The sequence below is a fragment of the Balaenoptera musculus genome, chromosome 7 (genome assembly GCF_009873245.2).
Source record: "Balaenoptera musculus isolate JJ_BM4_2016_0621 chromosome 7, mBalMus1.pri.v3, whole genome shotgun sequence".
In the NCBI taxonomy this organism is placed as follows: domain Eukaryota; kingdom Metazoa; phylum Chordata; class Mammalia; order Artiodactyla; family Balaenopteridae; genus Balaenoptera; species Balaenoptera musculus.
Genome location: NC_045791.1, coordinates 28,763,976 through 28,775,637, shown reverse-complemented (window position 1 = coordinate 28,775,637; position 11,662 = coordinate 28,763,976). Strand labels below are relative to the sequence as shown.

Genomic DNA, 11,662 nt, shown 5'->3' with positions numbered 1-11,662 from the left:
GCCGTGACCTTGATCCTCAGGGCCCTTGTCTGAAGCCTTGGCTCTGTGTAAGCCCCTTGGGACTTAGATGCAATCCTGCTAAAGATTATTGTTGCCCCACATTCCCTCCCCTCGTGCATCCTTCTCCCCACCCACCTAGAGTCAGCCAATGACACTGGGACATGGGCCTTTTTCTTTTCTTGGGGACCCACCCATTCTAAACTCTCAATGTTTATTTTCCAACTTTCTTCATGCCCCCAGCCCAAGGAAGTTTTATCTAATGAGCAAGAGGACATCTTGATTCTTTCCTTATTGGGTAGTTTTCCAAATATTTTGCCCATGCCTTAAGTTCTTTTGACTTTCCCCAAAGAGCAGGATCTTGAAACCCGAAAGCTAAGACTTTACTTATTTTCACTTTGCATTTTGATGTGTTATCTCTTCCCTGAATTTTCTGGAAAGGACCAAAGGGTTCAAAGGAAAGGGAAAGTATCAGTTAATTTTTTAACAATTTAACCCTCCTCATAATTTTTTATGTATAGCATAATAAGCCATGAATAAAACTGCAGAATTAATGGAGAGTTTAAAATACGGTGAAGCAAACTCAGTATATGAAGGAATTATAAGGAATGAAAGAAGGAACAGAAAAAGAAAATAAAGAAAGTGTGTATTTGTGTTCAAATATGTGTGTTGGACCCGCGGGTGGAAGATGGCGTCTGGGTTCAAAACTGTGGAACCTCTGGAGTATTACACGAGATGTTTGAAAGTGAATTGCCGTCCTGAGGGAAGAGAACTTGGTGAATTGAGGACCACAACTGTCCACGTAGGTTCAATTGGTACTGCAGATGGTTCTTCTTTAGTGAAGCTGGGAAATACGACAGTAATTTGTGGAATTAAAGTGGAATTTGGAGCACCACCAACAGATGCCACTGATAAAGGATATGTTGTTCCTAATTTGGATCTATCACCTCCATGTTCCTGGAGATTTCGGTCTGGACCTCCTGGAGAAGAGGCCCAAGTGGCCAGCCACTTGGCCAGTTCATTACAGATATCATTGAAAATTCACAGATAATTCAGAAAGAGGACTTAGGTATCTCTCCAGGAAAGCTTGCTTGGGTTCTATACTGTGATCTCATTTGCCTCAACCATGATGGAAACATTTTGGATGCTTGTACCTTTGCTTTGTTTGCAGCTTTCAAAAATGTACAGTGGCCTGAAGTTACTATAAGTGAAGAAACTGCTGTAGCAGAAGTTCATTTAAAGAAGAAAAGTTATTTGAATATTAGAACTCATCGGTTGCAATTTCCTTTGCTGTGTTTGATGACACTCTGCTTATAGTTGACCCTACTGAAGAGGAGGAACATCTGGCAACTGCAACCTTAACAGCAGTAATGGACGAGGAAGGCAAGCTATGTTGTCTTCACAAACCAGGTGGAAGTGGACTGACTGGAGCTAAACTTCAAGATTGCATGAGCCAAGCACAGTTATAAGACACAAAGAAGTAAAAAAACTGATGGATGAAGTATTTAAGGGTATGAAACCCAAATAAACAACCACCACGTTTTCAAAACAGATTTGTAAAAGCTGTATTTGCTACACTGTGCACAAACCTTTTATACTAAAATAAATATCAAACTACATTCTTCTGAAAAAAAAAAAAAGTGTGTGTTGGTGAGGTCTGCATGCTTTGATATGACATTGAGTAAATAGAATGGTAGTATATACCATGATGTTATTTGAGATAGATCTTAGTGTTTGAAGAAAGACATGAAAAAAATCATGGAAGTGCTCTGTTGTAACATCAGATTTATTAAATGAAACAATTATAATAATAGGTAAATAAACTTCTAAGCACTGAGATTTTAAGATGCACATCAGTTTTTCAAATCACTATAATAAAAACCCTATATTTTAATTGCATTTAGCAAAATTGCTGAATCCCAAAACAGGCACTGTCACTTCTAAAATCTTCGAAAAACTCCCACAGAGAAAAATACCCACCCCGTCCCAATTCTAATCTTCTCCCAGGGACCTCTCTCCCAAGCTCACTTAGTCACAGGGTATAGATGAAGAGATAGTATGAACAGAGCCAATAATGTGTCACTCATTTTCATTTTATCAAGTTCACTAGTTTTTAAGGTAGCAACAGAAACAGAAGGCCCCACAAGAAAACACCAGAGACTCCTGCTAACTGCCCCTTGATAAACATAACTCATCGAAAATATGTGTGAATATATGACATTTAAAAAGGCAAAATCTTGACTATTCTTAGCTGACAAATTCTTTGGAAGCTTCTTAAAGGAATAAGCTGGCAATGCTCTCACATTTCAACTTTAAAATGAAAGGAATCTCTGAACTTTCCTTCTTCAGCAACAAACTCCCTTAACCCCTTGCCCCACTCCCATAAAGAAAAAAAAAAAAAAAAAACAGAATAGGTTAAGATCCTTAGTATACATACTCCCCTTTTTGCCTAGATCCAGGTATAACCTGGAATCTGGATTTATCCTTCATACCTCATTAGTCAAGTTTAATACTTTTATTTTCCTCTTTAGTTTAGATTGCATTTTCTCACGATTAAAAATGGATAGCTGTGGCTTGGAAATGGGAAACTAGACCATCTATGAACTAGAGCAAAGTTGAAGACAACTCTAAATACTTTGAAAATATTTTTGGTAATTCCATGAGCTTTCCTGACAATTGGTTACTCTACCCTCACTGAATCCTGTGGTATAAAGTTACACACCCAAAGTTTATGGTACAACAAAGTACAACTTCAGAGCTAGTAGTAGCAGGTTTTTTTTTTTCTTTTCTTTTTTTAATTGAATGGTCTTTCCTAGCAAGTCTAATTAGCTAATAGTGTTATAGCTCTGGAGTAGTGAGTTCATTAAAGGTATTCGGAGTACTGGTCCTGCAAAGCTTAGCTGCATGTGGCTATTGGATCACATATCTACTTTTCTGCCATGTAAGAAGAAAACATCTCAGAATATAACTATTAGTTGGCTTTGTGGTGTTGGGTTAGTGTGCCAGTCTGAGGTTAGAGCAGAGATGGGATCCCAAGCCCTGGGCTTTGTATTATATAGTATTGTATTTTTGATGTTGTACTTAAGGGTCAATTACTGTTTCCATTATAAACCCTGTTTTTCAAGGGTTTATAGCTCACCAATTTTCATTTTGGTATGCAAGCTGCATGAATACACAGGTTTTAAAAATAGCTTAAATTGAGCAGTGCCATTTTTAGATATAAAGCAGTAAAATATACTTTTCATTGGTTTCAGTTTGTTTTGGAAGTTTCCAATCTAAAAGTTTATTCTACCTTAAAATGCAAAAATGCATGTTGTTTTTCATTCATTTTCATAACAACTTTGATGGTAAAAGGAAGCCAGAGTGGATATCAAAGGACACTTCAAGGAGGAAAACAATTTAAAAATCTTTTCTGTGTGAACATTTGTGGGTAAATGTCATTCCAGTCAATGTTCTTAAAAATCAATAAGCTAATCAATCAATATTCCCTGAGCCTGAGCACTATTTCATGCCACTATTGTGACAGGTACTGTGAGAAATGAAACAGCTCCCTGCCCACAATGTGTCTGAAATTCTAGTTAGAGAGAAATACAAAGACAGTAATATTAAGTATCAATATAACAGCAACATACATGGAAGCATTTAAGTGATAAATCATGTGGCCAAGAATTTAAGAGGCAAAAGCAAAGCAATTCACAGAGTTGTGCAACTTACTGATGCCTTGCAAAAAGAACAAGAAATTCCAATGTATGGTAATTGCCCAGATATGGAAATTTACCCATCTAGGGTCATGCGGTCTTAAAAACTCTTTCCCTGACCATCAGAATTAGAAAATCCCTACTTAAGGGCAAAGTTGTTTTCTCTGCCATACTGAATGTTTCCAAATCATAAAAGCAAATTTTCTCTTGCATTAATTTAAACTAAACTTCTTGAAATGGTCCTCTACACGAGCTATTTTCACTCTGTCACCCTACTCTCACTCCCCAATCTATTCCAGTCTGGTTTCCAGCAGCACTACACAGCTCATACTACTTTTGCCAAAGTTACCAATGACCTCCTGTTGCTGCTGCCAGTGAAGAAGGCTTTGCTTTTCTCTTTCACCTAAATTTATCTCGATTTAGAAGAGGAATACAGTTTTCTATCTTTTGTCTCATAATGACGTTTGTCATTTCTTGTTCTACCCAGCATCCATTCCCCTCCCCTTGCGATGGGCACCTCTCTTTCCCTTTCGGGGACTGCCCCATGGGTGTGGAGTTTTGGTGGGAGATAATGGTTGCTTCCCATCAAGGAAGCTGAAGGGACAGAACCTCCTTCTCTTTTCCCCAGCACAGGAAATAGTGCTGTAGGTAGGACTCAGCCAACTACACACTTTCTCCTGGGACTTTAACGCCTGATCAAGTCAGGGTGTAGGGATGGTTAGACATCATATTCATGGACTGGCAGTGACAGAAGACCCCACAATTCTTGCTGCATCACACTTGTTAAGAGTTCATTCTATGCAGTTCCCCAGATCTCATTTTGTTTTCCAAAACTAGTTCTCCATTTTCTCTTCATTTCTGTTATCTCCAGATATTCTTCAAGTAAATTTAAATTTTGCTTAAAATAGAAAGTCAGCCTCTGCTGCTTATAAACAGAATGTTAATAGATATAATTTACAATGTTTGGCTCTTCTTTATAGCTCTTGCAGATTCATTTTCCACTGTCTATTCTTTATATGTTGCAATTCTTCTGGACACTTTTTAATGTCCCTTCTCATTTCACCCTCTGTTACCTACATAGGTTATTTTAACTACTCCCCTGACTTCAACTATCACCCACATGCTAATGACTTCTAAATCTAGCTAGTTATTCCAAATCTCTCCTCTGACCCTCATATTTCTTTATTCATGCCATTTGTTTTTTCATTTATTCTATAAATAACTTCTACTATGAGGCAGATATATGATAGACAATGGAGAAACAAAGCAATATAGTTTTCCATTTAATGATGGTTAGTCTAGTGGATTCCATAATCTTGTGAAATCCATAATTCCATAAACTTTAACCTAATGGATGTCATAGTCTAGTGGATTCCATAGATGCTATGTAATATTCAACAACTCCACTTGGATATCTCAAAAATAGTGAATTCATCATCTTTCCCTGACATCTGTACTCAAACATTTCTCCTACTGGGATCCCCATTTCAATGAAAGTACTCAACTGCTTATACCAGGAACCTGAGCATTACACTAATTTTTCCTCTTCACTCCGTCCCCACCTCTGCACCAATTATTAAAGCCTATTCATTCAGCGGTCTCAATATCTCTAGAATGTGTCCACTGTCTGTCATCACTTTTGCTGCTGCCTTATCTATATAGGCCTCCATTCCCTTTTTCTAGGATCAACACAACACGAGTCTTGGTTTTTATGTCCAAACTGCAGCCAGAGTGAACTTGACAAAATTCAAGCCTATTTGTGATGATATTTTAGTTAAAACCCTTTGAAGACTCCATAATAATCTCAAAATTAAATGTAAACTCTTTTCAAATCCCTTCCTTGTTACATTTCCAACCCCTCACTCATTGGCCTACAAACTTCTCACTCTAGCTACTGAAATTCTCTCACATCAGCAAATGGATTGTGCTCTCTCTCAACTCTCCTTCTACTTGGCATATCTTCCCAGTTTCATATGAATTCCAACCAGGCCAGCTCCACTCATTGCTTAGGTAATTTATCTCTCCCTCTGAAGGCTCACTCTTCCTAAAAGACTGGGTTATGCCCCTTTTTACAAGTTCTTAAAACATCTTGTTTTCTCCACATCCTAACATTCATTACTACGTATCATTAATTACCATGTTTTATGGGTAGATTTCACTAGAATGCAAGGCATTTGAAGGTAGAAATCATATCTCTTTCTACATTGCTTTACCCATAGCACACGGCAGATGATCCATAAGCATTAGCTAAACAAATGAATCTTAACATTGCATTATCAAAAACTCAATATCAAACTGTAAAAAAATATTTTTTGTCCAAGCTTTAAATACACTGGATTGATCTGACCATTGACAGATAGAGTTATCTATCTGAAAAGTAGGGTACTTATGTTTATATGCTGTGATCTGTTGCATCAGTTATCAGATGATGAAACAGCAACAGGTTCCAGATGTGTCCCTCCAATCATACCTCAGCTGTACCACGCAACACACTATCAATACTTTATTTGCTTTGAAATTAGTATGTTTCTGAAAATATTTTAGAATCCACTAGGATTGGCTACTTAAGGATTACAGAAATCCAGGACCCCAGATATGTAATTACATCCTTCATAAGGATCCTAAGAACCTATTTTTTTTCCATTCCCACTTCCTTATCCTTTTCTTTCTTAACCTTCTTCAAAGGTAAAGAAAAGTGGTCCTGAGAAGAGATCTAGGGTGAGAGAATGTTCTCCCTCAGGTATACATAAAAGATCATTAAGATCTGAAGCTATCTGAGCCCTAAAGCATAAATCTAAAAGATTTATTTTGAGCTGGAGAAGAATAATTGGAAGAGAAATAGTATTGAGTACCTAGTATGTGCCAGGTGTTGCAATGAACTCATATGAGGTAGGTAGATAGACATACAGCCTCAACACATTATAGACCAACACTGTGATACATCAGGATACTTGAGGGTTCCTGAGACCTTTTCAGGGATTCTACAGAATCAAAACTATTTGCATAATAATATTTTTTGCCTTTTTAACCCTCATTCTCCCATGTGTATACAGTGAAGTTTTCCAATGGCTACACACTATTTGATATGACAACAAATTGAATGAAGAAGCAAATATGAGAACCCAGACATTAAAGAGATTTGCTAAAATATAAAACAGTACCACTCTTCTCACTAAATATTTTTGTTTTGGAAAAAGTCGTTACTTTTCCTGAAAAACAGTTTAATGAAATGGTTTGGTTGTTTTTAAAAATAAATTAATAAATACATGTTTTTAAATGTCAGCTTAAATTTCTATTAGGGTAAATACTGATAGATACAACACCCTATTACTGAATGCCCTCGATAATGTTTTAGTAAAACAAGGTTATTGAGACCAAAAAGCTTGAGAATTGCTGACATAGACAGTGGAATAATCATAAGAGAAGGCATCTAGCCATCAATGATACCACACTGACCAGCACTGGAGCTGAAACAAATCCAAGTGTGGGGATGACCAGTTTTGACTTAGTGCCCCATTTTGCCATCTCTCAGTCAGTCTTCCAGGACTGCAGTGCTAGGATAAAGAGAGAATCATAACCAGTACATCCATGTAAATGTAAGCAGTAAGCTTTCAGTAAGTGGTTGAGGACATTCCTTGTAGGACACTACATTGCCCATTCTCTCGGATCATCAATTCAAAAAGCATTGTTATTTGATGCTATGGAAGTCCACTTTATTGGACATAGCTCTACTGTGCATTAAATTTTGTTTGAAGTATGCATAAATTAAAGAAAATCTTTGAGTACTTATCTTTCTCCATTGTGTGTGTAGGTGTGCTGTTTCAGCTAACTCTCAACACTTACTTGGGTATCATGGCAAGAAGGTGTGCAATCAACGTTTGTAAGCTAATCAACTGATTGATTAATTCTTGCCTAAAACCAGAAGAAAGCATCACTTCATTCTTGGTGGACTAGCCTATCAACCATGTAGCAACTTACTTCTATGAGTAGAAGTATTCAACCTCGCTCTTATTCAATGTAACCTTCCCATATTCTGAAGGAGTGAATACAAGGTCAATGCAAGTGTCCCCAGTGCCTTGAGAGAAGATTTTAGGGTTTCTCTTTTTAATAGAATTTTCCTAAGAGTAGCAAAGCCACCATGAAAAGAACAGTTAATGAAACTTGTTTTCTTCATTACCGAACTTAATATAAATACTTCCACATGAATGTTCTTTTCTCTTTTTTAAATTATTCATGAAGTCTATCTTTGCTAGAGTTGGGGGGTGGTGATATACAAGAATAATCTCAGAAATTATTGCAACAGGAGAGAAGTAATATAATAATACTTTAAACCCCAACTAATATAAGGAACAATTCATAATCCCCAAAAAACACAATACAATCAAATTAAGAATGCAGGTTAATCCTTAATTTGACCTACATTAAATCATTATCATGTAGAGGTAAAATCATAGATAATTTCAAGGTCTCCAGAAGACTTCAGCTTAAGTAAATGAGATCTTAGATTTTACATTCTGACATCACTTGCTTTTATTTTTCCCTCTGGTACAAATTCACATCAGGATCCTTTTCCTGTGCAATTAGCAAGATAACTGTCTTACCTAACTGACAATGCCCCTTTTCATTTTGGGGTCTGCAAGCATTTGCCACTTACACTCAGATCATGTTTTTGTGATAGGCCACAGAGCAACTTTCTTTAAAGCTATCAAAGCCTTCCTCATTATCCTTTATGGGCTGTGCAGAAAATATCTCAACTATTAGACATTTAACTGGAGTGCAGTAGAATGGGTTTGCTGGCCCTCTCCAGTTCCTTGGGTAAAAGCTCTGTTCATAATCAGTGTCTGGTTTTTTAAATCACCCTCAAGAGGTTCCTTCCGGTCCACTTCAGTTCCCTTTTTAGTGTCCCACTGATTTTCCAGACTTTAGGAACGTGTCCTTAACCTCCCGCTTTTTCAATGGCTCTCTCCACTGAATGCTAAAGGAACACTTTGATACTTCAGACGTTGAGAAAGGAATATCGTGAGAACTAACACACCATTTATAACAGTACAGTTTACAATAGCATTTCCTGCAGAAAGAAGGTGCCTTCTCAGAAAGAGAAGGATGATTTCTGCACCCCATTTAGTTTCAAAACTACAAGCAACACCCTTGTTTCTTGTCAATAAAAAGGAAGATAGAGTAGAGTAGCAATCACAATACATAAATGATATTATTTGTCCCCAGAGTGCATACCAAACTGTAACTCACTCAAAGAGCTTGCATGAATTATGAATGGCAGGAAGGCGCAGAGAGGAACTTAGCACAGACCTACCCCACACTGCTGTTACACGAATATTTTATAGGCAGAGAAGCCACATGAACTATGTGATGAGATGGCAAAGGTATATATTTTATGTTTAATTCCCGTCCTGCTCTAAATCTCATTTTAAATAATATAGGGACACTACAGAAGCTGTGCAGCTGAAAATATATTATTAATTAAATTTTAATAGCAAATAAGCTAATCAGGATAAAATCTGAAAAACCTCATGGGAATGGTGGGATTTTCAAAAAGATGTCCCCTTGGCCCCCAAATAATAACAAAAACAAAAGCAAATGAAGAACAGAATACACTGGGTTTTAAACTGTACACAGAAGTAGAAGACAGAAATATAAGGAAACTTGGGCATTTATGTAGCATTTGGAAAGGTAATGGTGGGCACTAAAGGACTCTGCTTTGACCTGAAAGTAAGGGGCAAAGCCATTATTGTTTCTGTTGCCTAGATAAAGGGTATTCATGTTGTAATGTAACATATCGGTATATTGTCCAGTTCTTTTTTAGACTCTGTAATAAAAAATTGTAGTCATTTTCCAAAGAAAAGTCATAGAATGATCAGATCACAGCTCTATAAATAAAAATATGCCAGAGACTTTCAGTCTTGTCTCAGAATACAGTATTCATGTGTCCCATTTTCTTATTTTTTCCCTCTAGCATTTTCCTTGAGGTTTTTTTTGAACTAAATAATCAGGAGGAATTGGGAGGGGAAAGGGGGAAAGAAACCTTTTCCTCCTGCAGAAAAAGATGGTTGTATAGAAGAGTTTTTTACATACACACGCGCACATACACACACTCACACATACCTCAAAAAGGAAATAGTTGAGCTGAAACAGAATCATTATCATGAAGTCTGTGTTAGGATAAAGAGGGAAAAATATAAGGGCAAAGACTCATCTGAATGATCCTAGTTTAGGGCCTTACCAAGGAGACAGCTTAAGTTATCTTTGAAAACTGGTGAGTCGCCCTGCTTGGCCGAGTATGAATTGAATGTTCCCAAAGTAACATTTCACAAATAGGGATACCCTTCCATTTCACACTGCTCTTTCTCGAAATAGCAACACCATTTAGCAATATTTCATATCAAGACAATTGCATTGTAGAATTATTATAGCCTTAGTGCTTCATTAAAATTAAAAAAAAGTTAAATCCCTGTTTTGTTGAACACAAGAAATGAATAGTAAATATTGATTTCGAGTGAATGCAAACATTTCCCTAGGAGTGGATAATTACTGCCTTTCTATGCAAAACACTTATATTTGAAGAAACACTTCACTTACTTTGCCATGCGGTATACATTCTTTAGTACATTTTAAATTATACGTTGTCCTGGACAATGTCTGCTCTATAATTTCTTGTGTCTCTACACCAGAGTCAGTATGTAATTTTAAACTACCAAGTTTCTGCCAACTAGGAGAATAGGCTTAACTCTTTCTCTTTGCTGGGTTCACAAATACTTACACAAGGAGATCTGGAAAGACATAAGACTGATGATCTCAGACCTGGAGCAGTTTGGTCTCTTTTTTCAGGCCAACAGAAATGCCACTAGTAACTGGTCACAGATTTACAAAGCAGAGACTAAATGGAATATAGAATTTACATACCTAAGCCAGTTTACAGCCCATCTAAAAGATATGCATTAAATAATTAACATTAGAAATTTTCGATGAATCACTAGTGGTTTGAATACTTCTTATAGAAAGGTCTAGTTAAATAAGGGACCATCATACTTTAGAATATATCTCTTGTCAAAATCTTTTATTATTGTAGTTTTATCCCTCTGCCAAGATATTTGCAACATAGCATTATTTAAATTATGTAAAGGAATTCATTTTAACCATTTCAATGTCACCTATGTAGATGGTGATTTCATTCAGCAGTTATGTTAGAATACTTTTAATTGTACAGAATATACAAAGCTTATATTTGTATAAAAATATTAAATAGTACAAAGTTATAAAAGATCATGTATATCATGGTATTCATCATTTTTACCTGTAAATTTGCCATTCACTAAAGTAATAAAAATACTTGCAAAATCATCTCATATTAAAGTACCCATCATTCTATTCTCTGTTTCTATGAAATTGGCTTTTTTTTTTTAAGATTCTACATATAAGTGATAACATATAGTATTTGCCTTTCTCTGTCTGTCTTATTTCACTTAGAATAATGCTCTCAGAATGGCTGCCAGGAGTTGGGGGGCAGGGAAAAGGGGGAGATGTAGGTAAAAGTGTAACTTTCAGTTAGAAGAAGAATAAGTTCTGAGGATCTAAGAAACAGCATGGTGACTATAGTTAGTAATACAGTATTGTATACTTAAAAGTTGCTGGGAGTAGATTTAAGCATTCTCATTACACATACACAAAAAGAGTAACTATGTAAAGGAATGGATGTATTAATTATATTGATCTTGGTAATCACTCTACAGTGTATAGCAAATCATCACTTTGTACACTTTTAATATAGACAATTTTATGTCAGTCAGTCCTCAATAAATTTGGAGAAAATTATAAATAAATATGTACATAAATAAAAATTGAAAAGATTAACGTATATGAAGAAATGAAAGCAAAAAAATGCTAAATCTGGAGTAAAGTTACTCAGTGGGAGATAAATGAGATGAGACCAAGGGATTGTTTATGTGCACAGA

The 11,662-nt window shown here is 36.2% G+C and overlaps 1 pseudogene; it reads left to right on the top strand.

Annotated features, from left to right (window-relative positions):
• The first annotated feature begins 685 nt into the window (after nt 1-685).
• Nucleotides 686-1,525, top strand: LOC118898388 (annotated as a pseudogene).
• Nucleotides 1,526-11,662: the final 10,137 nt, after the last annotated feature.